This window comes from Trichoplusia ni, chromosome 4 (assembly GCF_003590095.1).
Source record: "Trichoplusia ni isolate ovarian cell line Hi5 chromosome 4, tn1, whole genome shotgun sequence".
NCBI classification, from domain to species: Eukaryota; Metazoa; Arthropoda; class Insecta; order Lepidoptera; family Noctuidae; genus Trichoplusia; species Trichoplusia ni.
The window spans coordinates 11,334,642-11,357,977 of record NC_039481.1 but is presented as its reverse complement, the minus strand read 5'-3'; the positions used below and the strand labels follow the sequence as shown (position 1 = coordinate 11,357,977).

The 23,336-nt window shown below is 36.0% G+C and overlaps 1 protein-coding gene across 1 annotated transcript in view; it reads left to right on the top strand.

Annotated features, from left to right (window-relative positions):
* The first annotated feature begins 11,521 nt into the window (after positions 1-11,521).
* Positions 11,522-23,336, top strand: part of LOC113493009 (ichor) — a 34,100-nt gene continuing 22,285 nt past the window's right edge. The window contains exons 1-2 of the mRNA XM_026870777.1: positions 11,522-12,984; positions 14,064-14,210. The gene's annotated coding sequence lies outside the window, so the exon portion shown is untranslated. The remainder of the gene's footprint in view (positions 12,985-14,063; positions 14,211-23,336) is intronic.

The following is a 23,336-nucleotide window of genomic DNA, read 5'->3' as shown; positions in this document are numbered from 1 at the left end:
ACTCTAAGTTGCTGTTCTTTACACCAATGTAGTTAGCCTCGATGCTGGTGACACCTTAGTACCTACAGCCTACTACTGCCTACATTTCATAGTGACATCTTTACACCCGTGCTACCGTTTCTATTATATTATTTGCCTTATATACTTATTAGTTCAGCATTATTGCAGGACAATGTGTTGAAGCGTGCACACTCACACTGCGCCCGATTGACCGCCCACGAGACTTCCACCTTCTTCGTGGACAATGCTTTGTGCAACGTCCAATACTAGAGCGTGAAGGTAACAAAAGTTCTGTTTGGTGATGTTTTATGGGCAAAGACAAAGGTTGCACAGCACTCAATAGATTGAAGGATGACAGAGAGCAGGTATAGTTTTTAATGTACCTTACTATGAGTTTGAAGATTACTTACGTGTATGCAATTAGACATGCCAGTAGAATTCTTTTTTTTATTGTTGCCTTTAATTTCGGTACGTATTGAAAGATAAAAAGGTTTTTTAACGAGTTACTCTGACCTACTCCGGTGTTCCGATTTCATTGTGTTTTAGCAAAGATTGGCTATACAATGTTAAAACCAGACCGATAGATATCGGGGTACGCACTTCGACACACTTCCGGTCTTTATTTTTACTCTACTAAGGGTTAATTGATGTTAATAATTATGATGATTATTATGATTATTTCGTAATATAAAAATTAGGTTAAAAAACTTTGATTAATGGTTAACGTATAAATTGTCAATTAAAGATGAAGTGCAATAGTGCAAAATGCAAGGAGCTCTTATTTCAACGTTAAAGCGCCTGACAGTTTCTTCTTAGCAAAGTTTCACGTCGGTAAATCTTTTTGCGCGATGGCCTCATAGTCAAATTATTATATAGGAAAATATCATGATACACTATGACTCGAGGCAAATCATGAAATTAGTGCAATTTACAGTTTTAAAGAGTGTTTAAAGGTACGCTGAGAGTCCTTCTATTACTTGAGTAGGAAACTTGTCGCGACAAAAATTCCCTTTAGAAAGCTATTAAATCATAAAACAAACTTAGCAGTAATTTTCGTAAATGGGATTTAGTTCATAAACCGACATCTTTAGAATTTTGGGAGTCGAGCGGTGTAACAAACGCGGAGTCAAACTAACACAGAAATATTAGAATATTTAACGGCAATCCGCAATAAACGCACCCAATAAAACTTTGCCGCCTTTACGACTTAACGGCAATTATCTCGTCAAAGCCTGTTTCCTTAACTGTACACACAGATAAACAAACAAAAAGCCATAAAACATAACTTAAAAATCCTTAACCACGTGTCTGAGAAACTCAAGCAACACATTTTTTAAAACAAATGACTTTGATCTATACTTGTACATTTAAAAGAAATTTCGATCATGATTCTTTTGTTTTCAAAAGAAAGCATCATTGGTAATTTGTTGCGCCAACATTGGGCAACACATGTTGGCCTTAGTATTGGTTATAATGTTGGCAACAAATGTATTAAGTTGTCTTTGTTTTAGCGCTGAAAGGATGAACAAACGATGTGATAATGTATTTAACGTTGCGTTTTACAATTAGTTTAAACACACTTTATTTTTATTTGTCTGCCACGTGTCTTTTAAACAAAATGTAGGGTTTCTCTATGAACTGGCTTTTAGCTTGACCACTACACCACATGATACGCCATACAAATGTGGCTAAACCCATCAACTGCAAAGCATAATTTGGCTCTGAAAGAGGCCCTTATAGTAGGAAAAGAGTTGATCGTTTTTTACCTTGAATAAAAGTAATATAAATTTCTATATAAGCTGCTAAAACATGCGCTTTAGTATTAACAATCATCTGCCAAAAGTCCTGTTAAGACGTACCTCTAGTTGCGAGAAAAGAAATAAAATATACTTGACACGAATTCGAGCTCGCGATATCATGTTAGTCTTAATGAACAGGATATACTAGAGTCATTTAATATGCTTCTAATGAACTCTAGTTTTATAGGGGTTATGAGATGCTTTCATCTCAATAACCAAGAATGTAATTAATAATTAAAACTGTCCGTTTATAAACTTAATAATTTATTCAGACGTAGGTACACGTATAAAATGAGTCAACCTTGAAATACTTGATGGCACTACAATTACAATCTTACAAAAATATCGTCATTAGTTATTTGTTCCTTAATTAAGAGTTTAAACATTACAGCTATTCAGTTTTTATTTCTGATAACTACTTAATCAAAGTGCACGTGATACTGGCAGTAAATTTAAATACATAGGAATACAGTCTGAATCTGATCGCATAGCGTATCAGTTCACATCCTGAAACATAAAATATGTGCACAAGAACGTCGCGGCGCATGCGCGGGCGCACGTCGCGGTCGGCTTCGCGCGCGGCATCTCCGTGCGCTGCGGGCGCGACAGGCGACAGCGCACGCAACACGTGAGCACGCGTTACTCGCTAAACACACCGACACCATCTATTCTGTATCATTTAGTATTTTTCAGCATGGTTAAGTATCAATTTCGGACGAAACTATTACATATAAGAAACGTCGCGTCTGTTGGCAGTATGGCCTGTATAAGAGAGCGGGTAACGACTGGAAACAAAGTAGCCCACAGGACTCGGTGAAGAACTTTGTGTGAGATGTAAAGGAGCTAGTTGTGGGCAGAAAAGGGCTGACGTTTCATTTGTAGTTAGGAGAAGCTGTATGATAGGTATATAAGGAACTTAGGAGAACGTACATTCTTGTAGGGCGTCTCTTTTTCTTTTCTTCTTTTTCAGGCTACTAATTCTTTCTTTTACAGGCCTGAAACAGGTCTTTGGCTGAACTGGAATGTTTCATGCAATTATCAGATTTATTTGTCTATAGTTACTACGCTACTCAGGTCTTTGTGTACAGAAATAATACTAAGAGGCACCCCAGACAAGACATAAAAGAACAAGTCTTTCTCTCTAACTAGCTAAAAGCAAACACGAAAAATCACAAAACCAAAATCCTCGTATTCGCCAAACTTTTTACTACATCCATGAAGTTCTAGAATTGACACAGTTCCAAAGGTACTGTTTAACGAATACCATTATAACCTCATTATCAAGCGCAAGGCACAGAAACGGGGCGATCCGATCACCAGTTCCGGAGATAGTCACAACAATAGAACAAACAACTTTTACCGCTCCAATACATACTGTCCTGTTATGGTCGAAATCCATTGTTTGGGAAAAGGTAACATCTTTACTTTGGCGGCCTCATCACAAACATAAATAACAGTTTACTCCAATTCTATTCACACAACATAAGGTTGAAAATCCTTTGTTGATTGGTTGTGATAAGTTGGTGGAGGCGGTTACGGTTAGCCATAGATTCGGTCATGGCGTATACAGCAGGTGCTATAAACAAACAAACAAGGCTACCTGGCTGCTGATGCCGCCAACACTTTTGTCCGCGATAGTACAGTCGTAAAAGTTATTGCATTTTATTTTTACTGTACCTAGCCTTTGTTGCTTTGTCTCGGTATTCCCGGACACCGATAATTTCAAGTAGGGTTGTTTTTAATTAATATTTTTCGTGTAAATATGTTTCTTTCTCGTTACAAAGTAATGGGTAGATAAGGACAAGTCCAAAGTTAAGTTTTATATTATGTCACTTCAATTTCGGTTACTGTAAAGGGTTTAAATTTTTGTTTTATTACTTACGACCACGCTATATTACAAAGTGCAAATATAATTATTTTAAAAATACAAAAATACGAACTTCTTTATCATTTCATATTTATACCGGTTCACTTTCGGGAATGGATACTTTTTATAAGTACTCTGCAAGACAACAAGTTTAATTGACATAAGGAGTAAAGTTCGCAAACACAACCTCCTATTTCCCTAGGTTTTCATTATGAACATGTCGCGAGGCACTGGCATAACAAATCGTGTTGAAAAGCGACTCGTAATAAATATAAGCACGTCGTGTTAACACAATTCCTAACTTCAAAGGCGGATTGTAAATCTTATGGATAATTTGAAGCTGACCGATTGGTGCTGATGCTTAGATTAAAAGGTACAGGATATGACAAGTTGATGGTAACTACATTTTATTCAATGTTAAATAGTGAGAGAATTTAAGATTTGTTCGTGATAAAAATAATTCCTAATTATTTAATCAAAAAGCATTTATTAATTTTATTTTTTATATCGCGTTTTTGTTCTTTGGTACCTATAAAATTGTCCTAAATATATGTCTTAAGAAAACGGTTAACAGTTTAATCCGAAAAAATACTCGAAATTTGTTTTGTTCACAGTTCAAACGCAAGTAAGAAATCCTTACTTTCTCATCAGGAAAAAGGGAAGAAACCCTTATCATTCAAATACATCGCGATCTGAACACATTTTAGCCCTTTCAAAAATACTCTTCCAGTTACACACAACAGCACGTTACCACTTGAAGCTGACTTATCCAGTCCAGTATAATCCAAGGCGCATTCTATTAATCACGCAGTAGGCATAACGGTGTTCGTCAGTCGATTGATCTCACAGTGTCACCGAGATCGACGACGCCCGCGGTAATTGGTACTACCGGTAATGACTGTGACACGTGTCAAGATTCTTATGTATGAATACCCAAAAAAAAGAGTTAAATCATGGAAAATATTGATCAAAGGTTCAATGAGATCTAGTGCGAGTATTATTTGTTCGGAATCCTTAGGGTCATAAAATAGACAAAAACATTTTTTTAGGCAAAGTCTGTCTTCCTCTCGTTCCCTGTTCCTTAAAACTTTGACATTGGTTGGAGGTGCGTGTTTCAATAATTTTGTGTTAGAATTTCAATAAATAAAGTTGTGTAGAAAATCGTACATAATGTAAAATTGTTGCAAGATTATTACGATTAAAAGTTGCAAAAAGGGTAACTAACTATACCAAAATCGAACAGCATTAATATATTTTCCAATTCAGTTTTTCTTAAGCCCACTTATACGGAACCATCAATGTCAGGAGCCCGACTCGCACCCAACCGGTTTTTTTTTGAGTTTTAATTAAATTCTTACACTAATAATATGCAAAACAATAAACCTGTAGGTACTTACAACAATAGTGCGCTACTAAAAACCAAAAGTTGAACAAGGAGGTCTCTTACTGCAAATATTCACACGTGGGTATGATCACGTACCATCGGGTGACCTACATGGATGCTTGCCTTTCTTATTTGTAACATACTAGCTGTGCCCGCGGGTTTGCTTACATTTCATATCAAACGTTAGTCAACTAAACAATTTTTAAAAACTCATCCTTTTGAAACCCGCGTCTGAAAGGCGGTGGATTTTGTTAATCTGTTTGGAAGTTTTTTGGGTCCAAAGGGATAAAAACGGAACCCCATTGCTAAGGCTCTGCTGTCTATCCGTCTGTTACTAGGCTGTATTTTACCTATACATCGTGGTAGCTACCCGTTTAAGTTTTCATAGAGACAACCGTAATACAACCGCGCCATCTAAGAATGAAAATAATAAATAGCCGCAGCAACGAGTTGCAACAGTCATAATTTATTTGTCTTCTTAAGCCTATTTATACGTACTTCACTTGCACAAAAAAAAACAATACGAAAAAGGTACAAAAATAAAACCGTTAAATATACGAACAGACAGTCAAACATGACTTTTAACTATAATCCTAGTCCACAGTGTGAAGTCCACACAATACTTGGCATTAAGAATATTTATCCGTAACGGTATCAATTGATGATTTGTGTTTATTGCGCAATTCGCAACATCTGGGTCGGACGACTCATAGAAGTCAATTAACTTGTAACTTGTCGCTACTTGTCCAAAATAAACAAGTTATTTACCGTAACCGATCTATAAAGAGATGTGATGACGCGAGATCAAATGATCACCGATCACAGCATACAGTGGGTGTGGCTTTTTGTATTAGTGGAAGAAGAAATGCACGACTTTTAGTTTTTTACTATCCTTTTCAAAATGTTGAGAGGAAAAAGCTACAATTTCCGATTCTCAACTCTACGAGTATATTTAACAGAAAAAATCCAATAGCTTTTGGTCAGATTTAGGATTGGAACCCGAGATCCCATGCTCGCCTTGACGTCACGTTTTTTTTAAATATAAATTATAAACTAAATACGAGTAAAATATAACACTCCAATATCATAAGGCCAAAGTGAGAACACGCATAGCATAAAAAATTGGCAAAAAAGTAACCTAAAAATAACAATGCTTTGCTTCCTAATGATCAGAAATCACTTTCCTTGAAATATTACCGTTAAATACAAGTTCATAAGAAGCTGTGCAAATGTAATATTTTCACAGCGAGTGTTTGTCGTCGCCGCCTCGAACTGTGCTTATAGTACACACTTCAGAGGTGGTCGCGCGTTGATATCTTCATTGAGAGGACTTAGTCGACTGAGGAAATTGTCTTGAAACGATATTTTATATCATATTTTATCGTAAATTTGTTTTGTATTATGGTTGGTTAATGTATAAGTGTTATGTTGTTTAGTTTGGAAAATAATAAAGTTTTTTTTGTTATTATTAAATTTTTGAGTGCCTAATACGTAATATTATGGTTTTTTTAATTCAGGCTTTATGATTTTGTACTATAGTTTTTTTTAGAAAAACTTTTATTAAACAACATTAAATAGTAAACAACACTGCAAGACCTAGTTCAGCTAGAGCTTAGAGTTTAAATATAGTATTCGTACAAACACTGAATTCCAAAACCTAGCACCCAAAAAATGCAAACATAAAATATACCTGACGAAAATTTCGGTCGTGCGCAAAAAGTCGAATGTCCTACATCGCACACCGTTACAGAAACTAGGACGAGAGAGAACCCCTCCCCCTCACGTACGTTACAAGGTACCCCCCCCCCCCTCCTGAATACACTTAACAGGAGACAAAAAATACTCCTTAAAGACAATCTGATGACATAGTAATTTGTGGCTTATACTCTTATGAATTTTGCACATTGAAATTTAATTTTCGATTTTTTGATCAGGACGCCGTTCAGATGGTGACTGTCTGAATCAAATACGATACTAACGGATCGAAAAATATATTTAGATCTGATGCCACTCACCCCGTTTGTACGCCCTCATGTATAAAACCTCCTTCCTACCCTGGAGGCCCCTTTGCCCCCCTTAAAACGATCTGATGACGGCGCGTTGTGCAATCGTGATGACATGTCAGATTTTACTAACGGTTCTGAATACTCTGATACATGACTAAGATGTAAGACGCGGAGGCTGGTGGAATTCCACTGGGAACTGGAATTTGGGCGATTTGATTTATGATTTAGTACCAGGTAAGTAGGTTGCGGAGGTTTGATCTAGATTTTGGTAGCGTGTAATGTTTTGATGACCGAGTTTATTAATGCCATAAATCTTATATTGTTTTTTTTTTATATTTTAAGCTTTCTATTTCTATATAGAAAAATATTCACATTAAAATAAAATCAAGATATCTGGTTTCATAGCAAAGAAATAAAATTTAAAAGAGCTTTGAATGTATGTATCTATTAAAGAAAAACATTTTCAATCTCAAGACTAATATACCAACCATTCCTACCAAAGCAAACCATGCGTTGATCCATCATCCTATAATCTTCTAACTATCAGTTGCAGAATATTTAGTAAAAGCTAAGATTATAAATAGTAAATAAGTGAAGCGGCCGAGAGAACAGTGTTAGTGTGTCAGAGTCATTACTGCGGCGGTGCGGGCGGTGCGGCGCGGTGCGGCGCGCGGCGGTGCCGAATTCAATGAGACTCACTTATAAAGGTGCAAGTATGGTGACAGGCGGAACGAGGATTGGAAAGGTATCAAAGCCAAGCCAACATTATATGCCAAGAGATATAGTCCTGTACAAAATTTATGACTGACAAAATAGGTTAAAACTTAAAATATACGCTTGCATTTCTACAATTTCCATTAATATTTTTTTTAGCCGACTTGAAACTTCCGATCTTCAGACTGGATAAACCGATTTTGTTTATTCTTTTTTCATTTAACGTGAAATAGCTCTCATTTGCTCCCAAATTTTTTTTTTAAGTTTGTCTCCTTGGTTTTGAAACTTTTTCTCTTAAATCAAGTTGATCTTCTAAACAATTTCCATCACGATGTAACTGATTTTAATTTGACACACATCCAAAAATACAAATCATAGATCATAGTTTCCAAAATCGCCAATAGTATCACCATGTTCCGCCCCTATCTTATTTATAAGAAAGCAATTCATCCATCTCTATAATGATCGCCGCAGAACGTTTGATGTATGGTCCGCACTTCACAGCGGTGTGCCGTACATAACACATGCATATTAAATGTATGGCTGTATGTATGAGATCAGGTAATGTATGTATGCGTTACTGTGGGTGTCGTGAATTAACAGGATTTTAATAAGACGGTAACTGTTGTAGGCTGGAAGGAGGTTCGGATTCGAGTTTGATTTTGATAAATGTGTTTGTTAACTTACTTTTAATAACATCGCAGCTACTGTTTGAACTTAATTGCTACGGTAATTTTAAAAGTTGCGGCATGTAATAGAACCTTTTTACTATTCAGGAACAAAAAAAATTCTCCTTGGCCTCCAATTAACAAAACAATAATACTTATGTATTTTTTTATAAAAACAAGCGTATCAAGTTACAAGTGTATCGCCATAAAAATCTTGATTATAATCTAAAGAATCTCATTAGTAACGCCTACGTTGTAGATAGTTCTGATAAACTCACAAATGACATTTACATTAATACGTTGCCAAAAAAATGACACAAGAAACGCAATTGTTACTTTGTTAGCATAATCGTTTGAGTGAATCATGTTATATGAAAGGAGTTAATGAGCGCTAATAACCAGGCTATTACTATCAAATAGAGCAACAATAGGCACAGCGACTGATGTGTGATTCATTTAGCAAATAGCTTCTGTTGAATTCATTACCAAGGAGTATTTATGCTAAATTTTGTCAATGAAACATTTGGTGGGAAGAAATTCGGAGTAGAAGTTTCTGGTACTGATCTAATGTAGACAAAAGGTAAGACAAACAAGTATTGACACAAAAATGCTCTGCATATATTTCCCAAATGGGATCAGCTTGTCTTTATCTTTTTAAATAATAAAATGTAATTTGTAACTGTAGAGTTGTGGAGCGAAATATATAAAATAAGCCTGTCTCGGCGAACTACGTACCGCCTGACAGTTGATGCAATTAGTCAATTACATTTTTTTTGCAATTTTGTCATATTTTAAAACCGTTTAAACCTTCCCTGGACTTTCACGAATATATATTAAGACTAAAATAAGTCAAATCGGTTCAGCCGTTCCCGAGCTTTAGCGAGACTAAAGAACAGCAATTCATTTTTATAGATTAAAAATAGGAAACTTTGAGAATAAATAGAAAAATACTACTGTGACTACAGTAACATACTTGATGAGCTATACTGTACCAAGTAATATCAACTCATAATATTAGTAGAAGAAAAATTGCTTGAAATCAAAATAGCAATATTGCCAATTTTCGAGATTACAATCCCATTTGTACCCATTAATTTTAACCCTTACGATAAAAAGACGTCATGAACGATACATTAATTATAAAGAATCGAATAAATAAAACCGGATCAATCTAACATACTTAGCTGTCGCAATAAAATGATACACTACAGCGGAAGCTCGCGAACTTGAGCATCAATCACTCACGACTCTATTTCGACTACAATAATCAGTGCCAGTACCTACTACGAGCCCCAAGAAAAATGCTGTTGCTAATGTGGAAGCGAGAGACCGCTATACATAACGTGTTCTGTCTCTTTTCCACAGCGATAGTACACGATAATAGTGTTGCTTTAAAACTCCTTAGTAAGTTCTCCGAAACTCAAAAGTAATTAGGAATGAACTGATCAGTGTGATTGGTAGATTGCTGTGCTAAAGGTAGTGACGGATCAGAAGAGAATTTTAAAACGGTTTTCTTTCGACTTTAAATAAAGATGATCCAATATTGTTATGACGTCAGTGGTGAAGTTGGTTAGATTGCTCTTAGTGATGGTGTTAATGGAAATTCCGATCGTTTGCTTTTCTTGTTTTGCCTCTTATGAAGCACTGTGTTTGAAGCGTTGCATTGGACTTAAAATATCAATTTACAAAATAAGCTATATTAAAATAAATTAAATAACCCCCTAGCATACATTAAGCTAATTTTATTTTGAACCGTTATAGCCTTATAACAAATTTTTTACAGATTATGAATTTATTTTGTCGCTAAGAAAACAAATAAATATCGATGTTAAGCAACAGTTGTTACGGTTCTAAACTTGGTTTAGTTTAATAACTCACCCATATTACGTTTTGTGCAATAAAATAAATAATTGTATGATGCACGTAGTATGAACTTATTAACTAGCAACATTGCCTAGCAACAAAAAAGATTTTCATGTCAAATTGTGGCACAAAAAAGAAAAAAATACTTATTAAAACTTTTTGGAGCTTCAATGAGCAAAAACTAGTGTAGAGAAAATATGAGGTCTATAGCAAAAAGAGTCATCTTTTTAACACGAACTACTACAAACAATAGAGTAGGTACCTACAGGGCTCTACCTACCTATCATTGTTTTTCACGAACACCTGCAGAACGTCGGTATCGGAAGCTTCAATAGATTGAGGGGCGTTAACAAAGTCTTTACTGTTACTGCTTGACCCGCTTTGGTTTCGGCGCGATGATATATTTTGATTGGAAAACGGAGACGTGAGATTCAAAGACGTTTTCATTAGGCGATATCATCGCTCTTGTCATTATGCTTTTGATATTTAATTGCTTAATGTTGGAAATTATTGCGGTATTAAGTAAGGAAGAGTGTTTGTGTATTAAAAGCAATTTATACCAGAGCTTGCTTTATTTGACCAGTGGGTCTAGTCATTAATGGCGTTGACTTCTATAGCATAGGTTGAGTGTTCGATTCCCACCCATGACAAATGTTCCTGTGAATCGAATTTCACGTCCAACAATGTTTCATAAATTTTATAAATTGAACTCTTGCCGAAATCATTACGCACACAAACAAATGAATAGCGAATAACAATTTTCCCAACGAAATATTGAAAATCCTTACTTTAATTAACTTATAGTCATAAGAGAAAACTCCTTTGACCAAAGCACTTGAGTCAGCTTTTAGGTCATAATCAACTCGTGCGCATACAGACACACAGTCTGCATCTAGCATAGCTCACATCATGGGAACAATGTTGGAATGTTTTATAATTGTTGTAAATTGCCAACAAAATTGTTAAAATGTTGACCGTGAAGTATCTAGTTTGTCTTAATCTGTAAGACGGGTTTTAAAAGTGTTTCGGGGCTGAAAATAATGGGGAAAATGTTGTTTCATATTTCCTCTTTTGATTTGTACGTTTTACTCTATCTTTCAATTTTGTATTAAGAAATATCTAATAGAATAAATCGTGAATAAGGTTGTTTATTATTTGTAAGAGCTTTGTTTTTATAAAACTTTTAAAAGGGTAAAAAATCTTTTTAGTATATTTTTTATAACATTAATAATGATTAGCAGAACTTTTTTTTGACCGTTTTTAATCTAAAACGGTACTACTACCTAAACGGTAACATAAATAATTTGAACTTATTCCCACCACTCTTACACACAAACCGACCTTAACCACTCCTCCTAACCTCACTAGCACCGTAACCTTACTAAACACCATGAAATAGCCATTAAAACATGATACACCCACCGCTCAGGTGATTCAAGCTTCAGTCGAAAGCCTTCAAGTGAACATGACCTTACATTATCGGCTATAACACGAGGAGGACCTTGTGAGGGCCACGGGAGGGACCATAAAGAAAACCATCGGTGTCCTACTTACCAGCTGACTAACAAACCAACTAATACATAAACGACACGGAAAACTAGCCCCTATTTTAATATACATAAGCACGGAGAAAGGTGAAAGTAAAGTTTGTAGGTCTGTAGGCCTGTCAGCGTTTCCGTGTGTGAGTAATGCTGTATTTGTGTGATTGTGTGCGTGTACGCATGGAGATAGCAGCCGCCAGGTGTGCTCAACTAAAAGTGAAATGCCTCGCATTTCGTTTTGGTTAAGTTTTTGATTATTTTTCCAAATTAATTCATGAAATAATGTTTGTGAACGGAATATACAAAAGTAATTTCTCTTAAAAGAAATTGAACTCCAAAAAATGTTGTCTGTCTTTAAGAACCCAACAACATAAGCACATAAAAAATTAGGTCAAGATAACATTCAAAGCAATTAAAAATCAAACGTCCTGTGTTATTTATTTTGACGGCTCCTAGCCTTCTGATTAAGTGCTCGTAACATAATTACTTATACCAATATTTCCTTTAAGGAGCTAAAAAACTAAATAATTTACAATCGCGCTGTTATTGCGTGCTTCCGATGCAATATCCTCTGAGGGAGACCTAGTTCCATATCATAGTCGATGCTACTCGACTGTTTGAGTGTAGGTTTTAGTTAAAAGGATATTACTTTATTAACAACTAACTATAAATAACAAATTGCACTATTTTTTTACCATAAAACTAAATGGTTTAGTAACTACAGTTTTCGCAATCAAGTTAGCTGCTCCAAATACGTTAGCAATTTGTTTTAAAAAACAATGTCAAATGTTCCGAAATAACACATCATTACGTGGGCCATAGATCACAAATCTTACGGTAATAATAGCACAACATCAACAATTAACATAGTGAATCAGAATCACGACTAATTAGCGCATGAAATAACCCGCGACGCGACATAGCCGGCTACGAGGCGTAGCGGGCCGCGGTTCGTCCGCCCTGCATGCGCACGGTGGTAGAAAATTTTTGGTGGGAAGTGAGTGGGGTGCGCCCGCGCCGTCAGTCTGACGACGACACGCGCGCGCAGCGCCCGTACCGGCTCGTGAGTGAAGTGCAGTGCGGACAAACACACAATAACCAGTGACGCTAAACTACGGGGAGACAAAACATAAAAATACAGTGTACGTTACCAAAACAAAAAAAAAGGAAAAAAATTAAAACTCGCCGAGCGAAAGCGAAGCGTTTTGGGAAATGTTTGTAATTGGCATTTTGTTAGTGACGTGACAGTGCCGCCGATTTGTGGATCACACAGTGGATGCCTTATACTTCGGACGCCAGTTTTTTATTATTATCTTAATCAACATTTATTATTTCTCAATAATTAATAATTATAATCTTTCTAATTTCCGCCCTCCTTGTAAATACCGAGAGATTATTTTTATTACTTTTTGTATTTTATTATTATGCCAATCACATCTTTTCCTATTTTTTTTCTTTTTTCCGTTCTATATTTTGACTAACAGCCGAGCTATTACTAACCGCATGCGACCCCTACGTAGTGAGCTGCCCTCAGCGTCGCGCTCTCATATTGTTGTGTTCAGTATAGTAACCGTATTCGGAAAATTAGTGTTTTCCGCGCGGCTATCGGAACTGGTTCGTTTTCGGCTGATAGCTCGAAGGTCGCTCGACTGGTTCTTTTTACAGTTTTAACGGCGCGCCCGGCCCGCAGCGACACAAATTATTTATTTACACTATTCCTTTGTTTTCATTATATTTTCGGGCGTTGCTTTTAATTTATGATCAAAAAATATTTATACTTATTCGAAGATAACATATTTTATTGCAAGTATAGCAAAATATTGTTATCAATTGTCAGTTTGAGCCACTTTTTCATTAATTTTCAAATAATATTTAAAAATAATTTCAATCGCTAATTCATTTAAAACAGCCCAAACTAAATTTAATAGCAAAATTAAAATTGCGAAGTTCTATTTCAGTTAATTAGAGAATGAGGTCATTACCCTTTCGCATAAAACTAAGACTAATCATTATTAATTAACGATTAGACTAAATTAATTTAGTGATAGATCATTAGACTTTCAAAGTAAAATTAATGACCTAGGTCTATTAGACTAAACTGAAAGATTTAGGTTAGACAAAAATTAGGTCGTGATATTTTAGTGGTTCTTTCAGCTTTTTTAGGCTTTCTCTCCCAGCTTGGTCTCCTAGGCGTCTGTAGTAATTTCTGATCTTGTTCTAGTCCTTCCTTTTGCCCCCACTGTCTGACCCCGGGTAGTCTGAACATTGTCGAAGGCGAGAGACTCTCTTAGCGGATTGATAAAGTGGACATGACCATGTTAAGGATTTGACACCAGCGGCTACAACGATCTTGCTCCAATATTTACATGTAAGTAGATAGTATAAACAGGGATCATTTTATACAAATAGTTTAATGGAAATTTTCGGCAACCAGTCGCAGGTTCGAATCCTGTCTGAAGTTCAAAGTTTTCTATACACTACTTGTATTTAAGTAATTACCTTAAATCGTATGCGCTTGAGCTTTATGAAAAATAGGATTTTGTAAATTATACTTTTTATTAATTTATATTGTGTAACTAGTTATTGCTCCCGGCTCCACCCGCGGTATTACCTACTCACTTTCAATAAAACTAATTCAACCTTACGTTTTCATGTTCTATTGAGACAAACGAACAGACACTAGGTAATCTATTTATTAATGAACATTAAATACGTTCGTTATTTAGTGGGTCACGCAGATTGATCCGTGTGGGTCATGGGTCAGTGTGCGGGTCATTATGTATAGGGGTTATTTAGAGCGCTCATTGAGAACTCCCGGCTGTGTGTCACCTCGATACTAGGTATTTAGATTTAGTATTATTGTATTATGGTCATAATTCGGTTCCTGTTTGAGTTAATTAAAGTAGATACAATTAATTGTATGTAATTATGACTTTTAGAATGCATCAATAACGCAACGTTATTTTTAGGAATTTTAATACAGATTTTAATAGATCTTTAGTTGTTCTTATTCCAGTTTTATTTTACCTGATCAATAAAGACAAAAAAGTTTGACTTTCCCAAGCTATTGTTAATTATGGAAAATGAATTATAATTAATTAAATAAATGAACCTAATCCTTGACCTAATTATATAACCAAAACGTCACTGATACTTGAGATTTATTCCAATTTTCTGTAAATACTATCTTTTACTTTGATGTAGAACAAAGCACTCGTCAGGGCCATCATTAAAAAACAAAAACAATGTAGGCTAGATACGGAATAGTATTTAGTATTACCATGTTACCTAAATCAGTACTATCGCTAACACAAACTTTTCAACGGTTACTTACACAAACACTTTTGAACGTGACTGTCCAGAGCCCATGCTAATTACGCTCCAAATTATCAATTCAAAAATACAATTTTAAAATTTAGAAACTTTTTCCATCAAAACTCTTTTATTACATATTAAAAATAGTTTTTTCATTGTTCAGCTGTTTTATCCCATTTCAAATAACTTTGATGTTAAAGGTTCTATACATACTTACGTAATCAGTCTTTTATTAAGATATTAAACGATGTCCTATGTCGATGATTGTACTCAAATCACGGCGCACACTATTAGCATGGACGTAAGCTATGTATCGCGGCCGTATACATAGGAATACAGATTCTGTTTACTTCATGTCACTTACACTTTTTAAATCCTTCTACAGAGTTCGGTTTGGAAGTAGGTCGTATATCTGATTAATTGTATTTGGTAACAGTAAAGGTTGTAATAGCAATTTTTGCTAGAAATGAATTTCAAATGTGGTATTAGTTAAAAACTAGGATATCAATCAAGCATTTTACTTACTTTGTATTAAAAACATTGAAATATTTTGTCATCAATAAGCAATCATAATAATGACATGAAATTGAAAAAAAATGTATGATTAAAAAATACGTAACAATATGAATGTTCGCGGATACATACGTCATATAGGTTCTCCAAATTTCGTCCATCTTGAGAACCTGACCTACATAGTGTTTTGTTCCGTTTACCGCCCACGAGAGCCGCTTCCACGCGCCTGCGCACTGACTCACCACCAACGATGATACCTACTGTTTATGCGCGCCTAGTACTTTTTACTAAGTTTAACATGAGCTTTTCATAAGTTAAACCTAGATAGACTTTTTTTTCAAAAGTTTCAACTATTTTATTCTTCTTCTAACTATAATTTGATTTTAAGGCCCACCGACCAGTATTGCCAACTTATTTTAAATAAAACTAAACACGTTTATTAAATTGCTCACCGCGTCGCCTAGTAATATATTTGTTCAGCAAAATTAACAATACACCTATAATATTGCGCTGAAAATGATTAGCTATCATATAAATAACGACTCTTTTCAATCAACTTCAAGAAACTAAAGCAAGGAAATTTCAATATGTCTACGAAATTATATGAAATTCTTGAAAGGTTGAAATATACATAATCGAACCTCATTAAACAAACATTATAAACATACAAGGTAATATTACTTGTCCACGCGGCTATCTTTGACATGCAAGTCATGACTAAACATATCCTGATATATCTAAAGATCTATCTGATATATCTAACATTAACCTTCAAAGGCCTATGTTAATGTGAAATTATTTTCGCCCTGAGGGATTTAAATCTGATAAATAATATAATACACCAGCAGCAAACACTTAAGTTGAGACTTTCATAGCGTTGATTAAGTTGTAAGTTTAGAAAGCATTAATCGAATAAAGGTTTTTTTTGCCAATTCTGAATCCAAACTCAACAAAGCTTAGGATATAGCTTAGACAGATCAAATTTATAGCTAACAGTCAGTCACAGTAGAGGCATTTGAAAGAAAGAGAAAATAAACATATAAAGACAAAAGCAATCCGAACTACCATGCACAAAATGTATTAAAAGACCATTTGTCAAAATTATAATCTAGTTTTCAAATGCCCAACCAATAAAAGTAATATCGTCAAATCTAATGATACTCTAACGATGCACAATATATCGCAACATCGGGGTCTAACAGTGACACATATACCGCGGCGCGGAGCGGGGCCGTGCGGGGAGCGGGGTGCGAGAGGGGGGGGGGGCGCAGCAACTTTCACTCGCGCGCCGGAGATGCGCGGATCAGCGGCAATGACCATGCAGGCTTAATGTCAAGTGCAAGATGGAGATTGCCAGTCAATGAGCTGCCAGGGGTTAAGATTAAGGCTGTTTTAGGAAACACCGTAGTCGTAAACTTTATGCAGTTGATCGCGGTTCGGGATAATGATTTTCGGCATTTTGCGAAACTTTAATAGATTTCAAAAGCGTAACTTAGCTTACAAATTATTTAACAATAACATAGGTCAACATGATGAATACATCCTTTTCTAAAGCTAATTAAAAACGCCTTGAGGTTTACCTAACTCGGGACATTTGGTGACTACATCAATTTGCAATCACCACACAAACGTCAAGATGACACACGAAACATTAGAGATTCCAAAAAAGTATTGCAAAAGAGTTAATACTCAATGTCCAGCAAACTCGGACTTCCCAACAATCGAAGATGATTGTTATGCAGTTGCAACAGAAGCTGTTAGCTATATGACTCATAGGCTATCTGGTAACCGCCGAAGGTAATCGGTTATTAGTCTAGGATTTTTGCCACCACCGTAAGACGGTTGTATTTGTAGACGCAAGACAGCGTACTATATGAGTATAGTAGCGTCTCTCTTCCATAACTGGAAATAGAGTAGAAAATAGAGTTCCTTGCAAGTTCTTCAGCATGAGAATGACAATTTGAAACCTGTTTTAAGCCTACTAGAAATAAAAACTTTTTAATTTTGAGGCTTATTGTAAGTAATAGGTCATGGTAGGGCCACAGAAATAGAATTATAAATATTTCAAATCCTACGTAGTTTTAGATTTCCCTACCTTTCATAAGAAGTTTTAAGACGCATTAGTAAATGTATGGAGTATTAATAAGGGTTGTCAGTATCAGGTAATCAGGTAATATTAAATAAATACCCAGCGAACATTGCGTTCGGATACTCTTTTAATGGTGCGTGTGCAGTACATAGTTAACTTTGTAACTATGCTTGTTAAAACGGATTAAAGTTTACTGATCTTTAAGCGATAAATATTCAATTTTGTTCGTTCGTTTACGTGATCATTGATCCTCGCATGTTTATCAAATGACAGGTGTTATGTTGTTCTGTCACGGTTGTGTTTAGCGGGTTTTTGTGTATACTCCATGTATTTTTTTATCAGAGTACTTCTGGTGAGTTGGGCTTTAGCGCGTTTTAAACGGTGCAAAAAGTGACATTTCTACAAACATTATAAGTGGTCGAATAGCTCAAATATTATGCGTCAATTTTTCGTCACGTGACAGCTCTGAAACGATACATGATTTTGTAAAAATATGCATACTAAAAAAGGTAGAGTTCCATTAAAACTACATACATTAAACGCGGTCCTTTAAAACCTCTTTTTGAAATCTTGTCGTTCATACTCCTGCCTTATTTTCTTCCAGTACTAGTGTACACAGATACCGTGTAAGGGTAACATTATCGCATTACGATACGAGTGTTTGATCATGTTCTGTGTCTGGTTGTCTACTGGTTTATGTGACTCACAGCTTTCTCTCGACGTCTAAACATTTTACAGGAAAAACTTTGCGCGATATTCATAGAGCTGATCTATCGATTATTAATGTAGCTGTTTAGTGTTGTTTATAATGTATATCCATTTAAAACGACACTTGTATTTTCATATAAAAAATCTGACAAACTTAGACGCTATTCAGTAATGAATCAGTTGTTGTGGACTTGAAATAATATACATTGATTTAAAAAACTCAAGATTGTTGACTTAAGTTTATGTAGGTACTTTTTGATCAAATCTATCTGTTTTAAAACACACGTCGTAATAAATCAACACAACAACCATAGTCTTTAAGAAACCAGTACGTTGTAAACTGAAAATCTAGAGTTCGGCACACAATTCGATACCTAGATCTATCATAAGCCATCAAAATAATCCCGCACACATACACGCGCACACACACAGACGCTCGCTGTACGCGCGGGCGCACGCGACGCGCGCCGCATCGATAACAACGCGCGGACATTGGCCACTGGTGAAAGCGAATCAGCTGATCCTAGTACCTTTGCTAAATGAGGTAGGCAGACTTAGAATTGGTCCCTACTCGTATAGGAAGGAGTAATAAACAAATAGATTTTGAATTAACGTATAACTATGCAGTTTTTAGAATTTAATGATGCTTTGAAAGGTATTCTTGCAAAACCTATTTTCGGGTTTGATGACTTTTAGTTCTGTTCACAATGCACTTGTTCAGCAGTAGTACTTAGGCCTTTTTGGTGCACTTTAAAACAGTTACATGTTCAAGTCACGCGGTTTAAAAGCATAACTCGAATGAAGTCGAACCGGCAACAACCTCTAAACTCCATATTCTAATATTGCCTCTGCCTACCCCGTTGCAAACTAGCGTGATAGTAGTTAGTATAGCGAGTTGTGTTGTGCGTAGTTGTCAGCGGGAGAAAGCCGCTCATCTGGCCGCCGCCGCACCGCGACCGGTCCTCGCCACTGTTCTAGACTAGAACATGTTACTGTGACCCACATAGCGAGGGGTACCATCGCGGCTGTCGATAAACGATGCTAAGCACCTAATACTGGGAACAAGGCAAAAAGTCGAAAGCATTTTAGACACAAGTCAAACAAATTGACTCAAAAGTGAAAACACAAGTCTTGACTGTGTTAAAAATTTGTTTGTAGGAAACAAAGGGTATTTGCCCAGCAGTGGGAGACATATAGCTGATGATAATAATATGTTATATATTGTAATTTTAGTCTTTCATCATAATGGTTAAATCTTATCTTGCCAGTCACTCCCTAATGTCACTCGTTGATGTCTAATACAGGCGCGAACTATCTTGAAAGAAATCACGCTCTACCATCAATATTTTGACTTAACTCACAACGCAAATTCAATCGATACAAAATATTCAATTATTAAAAAAAAAACCATTATAATATTCAATGTATAATAACAATTACGACAATGAATTTTTGGGAAATTCGGTAATACAAAAGGCCATATGTCAGGGAAGAATAAGGTTCTTTATGAGCATATGTTAAGGCTTTCTCGCGTGTTGCTTTCTCTGCACAACGAGACCGACAGATGTCCCCTGCACCCTTCAATCAGTCAATATTTGAAGGAAGGCAGGTAACAGAAAAAACGCAGCATGTGTTGAGTGTGGGAACCGCGGGAGATGTGCCGATATCTGCCATCTACATACGAGGTACCTACGAGGTACCTACGAGGTACTGCTTTGTTATTACATTCTTATTCGAGAGATTAAGTATTTGTTGACAGGTTGAGGTTTTTTTGTCACGGTTGTATTTCGTAGAAGGTATGAACAGTGTTGGGTCACATTGCTCCTATACTTTGCCACAGTCATAGTATTTTCTTTGGGATTTGTCATGTTCTTGCGTTACAAAGAGTCAAGCGTAATTTATCAAGAAAGTTATAACAGGTACATGTGTTATCTGTTCTGTGGTATTCTATAAAACGACGTAAATTCTTCGTGCTTTTCTTTGCTATGCTATGAACTATCCACGTCGCTAACTAGAAGCCGATTACCCATCATTAACTTCGAAGTAGTATCAATAAAATTGATCGATTCTTTTCCCAAAACACCATTATTACAAGAAACCCTTACTATTATCCCATTATAAACGCCTTTGAATTAAGCAAAAAACGGCCCAAAAATATTTAATAGCTATAAACCCGTCATTACAACCCTTAACATGAAAACAACCCTTTATTTACATCGGGGCTAAATCCGGAACGAACCGGATATCGTTTCAATAAGCGCCGGAAATGGCGTCACGTAACGTGATGCCGCACATCCTTCACTAGGTTAATGGGCGTCTTGAGAATTGTTTTTTGTTGACCTTCCTATATCGCCTTTATCTGAATACCAGAGGTGGCTAAACGATAAGACTCGAAAGATCTGTTGATTGCAGCAAGAAAGGATAAAATCACCCCTTTTTAATGAGGTACGATTTGATAGTTAATAAAGTACCAAAAAAGTAATTAGTGATGGTTATTGGTCTTTGCGTTAAGCAGGTTGATCACCCCTGATTTATATTCAAGTTTGAATTTCACAATAATGCTATAATATTACTACTTTTTTAGTCTAAAAAGGGGATCAAACAAATTCTTCAAATCCAAACAATTACCAAGTTAAATCGCATTAACACTAAACTACACCCAAATATGGGTGACCACCCATTTACACGAGCACGTTAAGCTGTTAGTCTCGGCTGTCAAACGTTGATCTCTGACAGTCGTTAAGTCCCTACTATTGTGACAACCAGAATAACTGTAAAAGGGTCGGGGGGTCAAATAGTCGCGCCTTGTAAAACATTGGTGTGGACGAGTCTGAGAGCTGACTCCACCGTCTAAGGAAAAAATACGCATTCGATTGCAAAGAGGTAATCAATTCCAAACATTTAATGACTGTCAGGAGTTGTCAACTGTTCCTAATCTAAACAATAAGGATGTTGAGAAGTTCTTTTTAAACCACTTACAATTCTAAACAATTTTGAATTATAGAATTACTTTAAAGACAAAAGTCTTTGACAAATAAGATACTCATGGATATAAGATGAGGATTAAGTTCGCGATACAGTGAGGCTAAGTTCATAGATTGAAGAATACATAAAAAAGCCTACACTTAAGGTTAAACTATGAAATAATTCATTCAAAATTTCTTTGTTAAACATTGCTAACGCTTTTTAAAGTACAGAATACTAAATCGTCCCAACCATTTGCTTTTTGAATTATATCCTTAAATATCCTAAGATAGGGATATAAGAAGCACGTGCGTCTTACTGTATATTAGTATCGCGGTGGTGTGGGTCAGTGGAGCAGCGCGCGGACTGCGGCCGGCGGCCGGCGGGATAGCGATCTCCACTCTCGTGGGTGGTGCGGAGCATGGCTTACGATACATACTTACTATTACTATTATAATGTTAGTTGTTATGTAGGAATATTGTGAAGGAAGGAAATCGTATAGATTTGTACTTTATTTTAAGTTCTATTGATGTCAACACTACATCTCGACATCTTAAGGCAAACTATTACACTTTCTGTGATATCAAAATTTTAGTGTCATTCTGTCGGACAAAGCCTTTTCATGTTTCCATCAAAATATTACGCTCAATAGTACCTTATTACAACATCTTCGATAAGACTCAGCTGAGATGTTCCCTAATTTCTTATTCCAATCCCAAATAAGTACGTGAAGAAGTATAATACAGTTATTTATACATCTCCGAACACGATTCCTATTGGAGGCTCCGTCATCCTAAAAGATGCCGCAGCCTGCGTGCGAAAGGGACGCAACTATAAGTGAGAAAAGGACAAAGCACGGGCAACGTCCTGATTTGTCAATAAACTTGACCCACATTTCATTGAGAGCGAGTCTGGAAGGCTTCCATGGTAAAGACTTGGTTAGAAGAGAGGCTGCGGCGGTGTAACTTCCGAGAATGTCCACATGAGATTATTAAAATTGTTTCTTAAATGATATAGCTAAATGGGTATTTGGACTCAAAATGAATTACGTTATCCGCCTTTATCTCTCTTTTTTAATAACCTTAATGCAATTATGCCTCCCCAATTATAACATAGGAAAGAATTCAGCAAAAAGTAAGCATAAAAAAACAAGCAATCCTCATTTTCAATCCATCCTACACACCACAACAATAACTATAACTCAATACACAACACACAAACTACAAACAGATCACCATACACCAGACATACACTTACAACACTACAATTATAATAACATACTACTCTATAGTACCTAAGTACCACAGCTAGCTAGTAGTGTGCACGCGGTTTTACCCGAGGTCCTTGTCCCTTGTAACGGTGCGTCGGTTTCGGGCGACGGCACCCGGCCGGCCTCTCGACCAAATGCCCGACAACTATACTTGTAAATTATGTGATGTTTATACCTGTTATACCTAGACACGATACTGTAGCCAAAGAGTTACAAGTCATCTTGATTTGTAAGTTCTTAATCTTTGAATAAGTAAAAATATGAAATAGTAAAGTGTATGTAATGGTATTTGGTTCTTAAAAAAACCTTTTTTTAATGATAGATAATAAACTCTATAAATATAGAATATTCTCTCTCTCTCCATAATTATGTTCTTTCTACGTGGCAAGGAGGAAGTCTAGTATCAGAAAATCACTGGTCGATATATAGTAGATTGACTGTATATATAATATATTCTGACCGAAACCCGCCCCAAAAGACGTACCTAGCTCCATTGACAGCTGATGAACAAAAATCAAAACTTCGTCATCAACATCAGCCTTGAATAAAGTACAGGCCTCCCTCTGTTTAAGCTATTCTCCTCTATTCTGTCTTTTGCTTTTCCCAACGATTCTATCCCAACTACCTTTTTCAA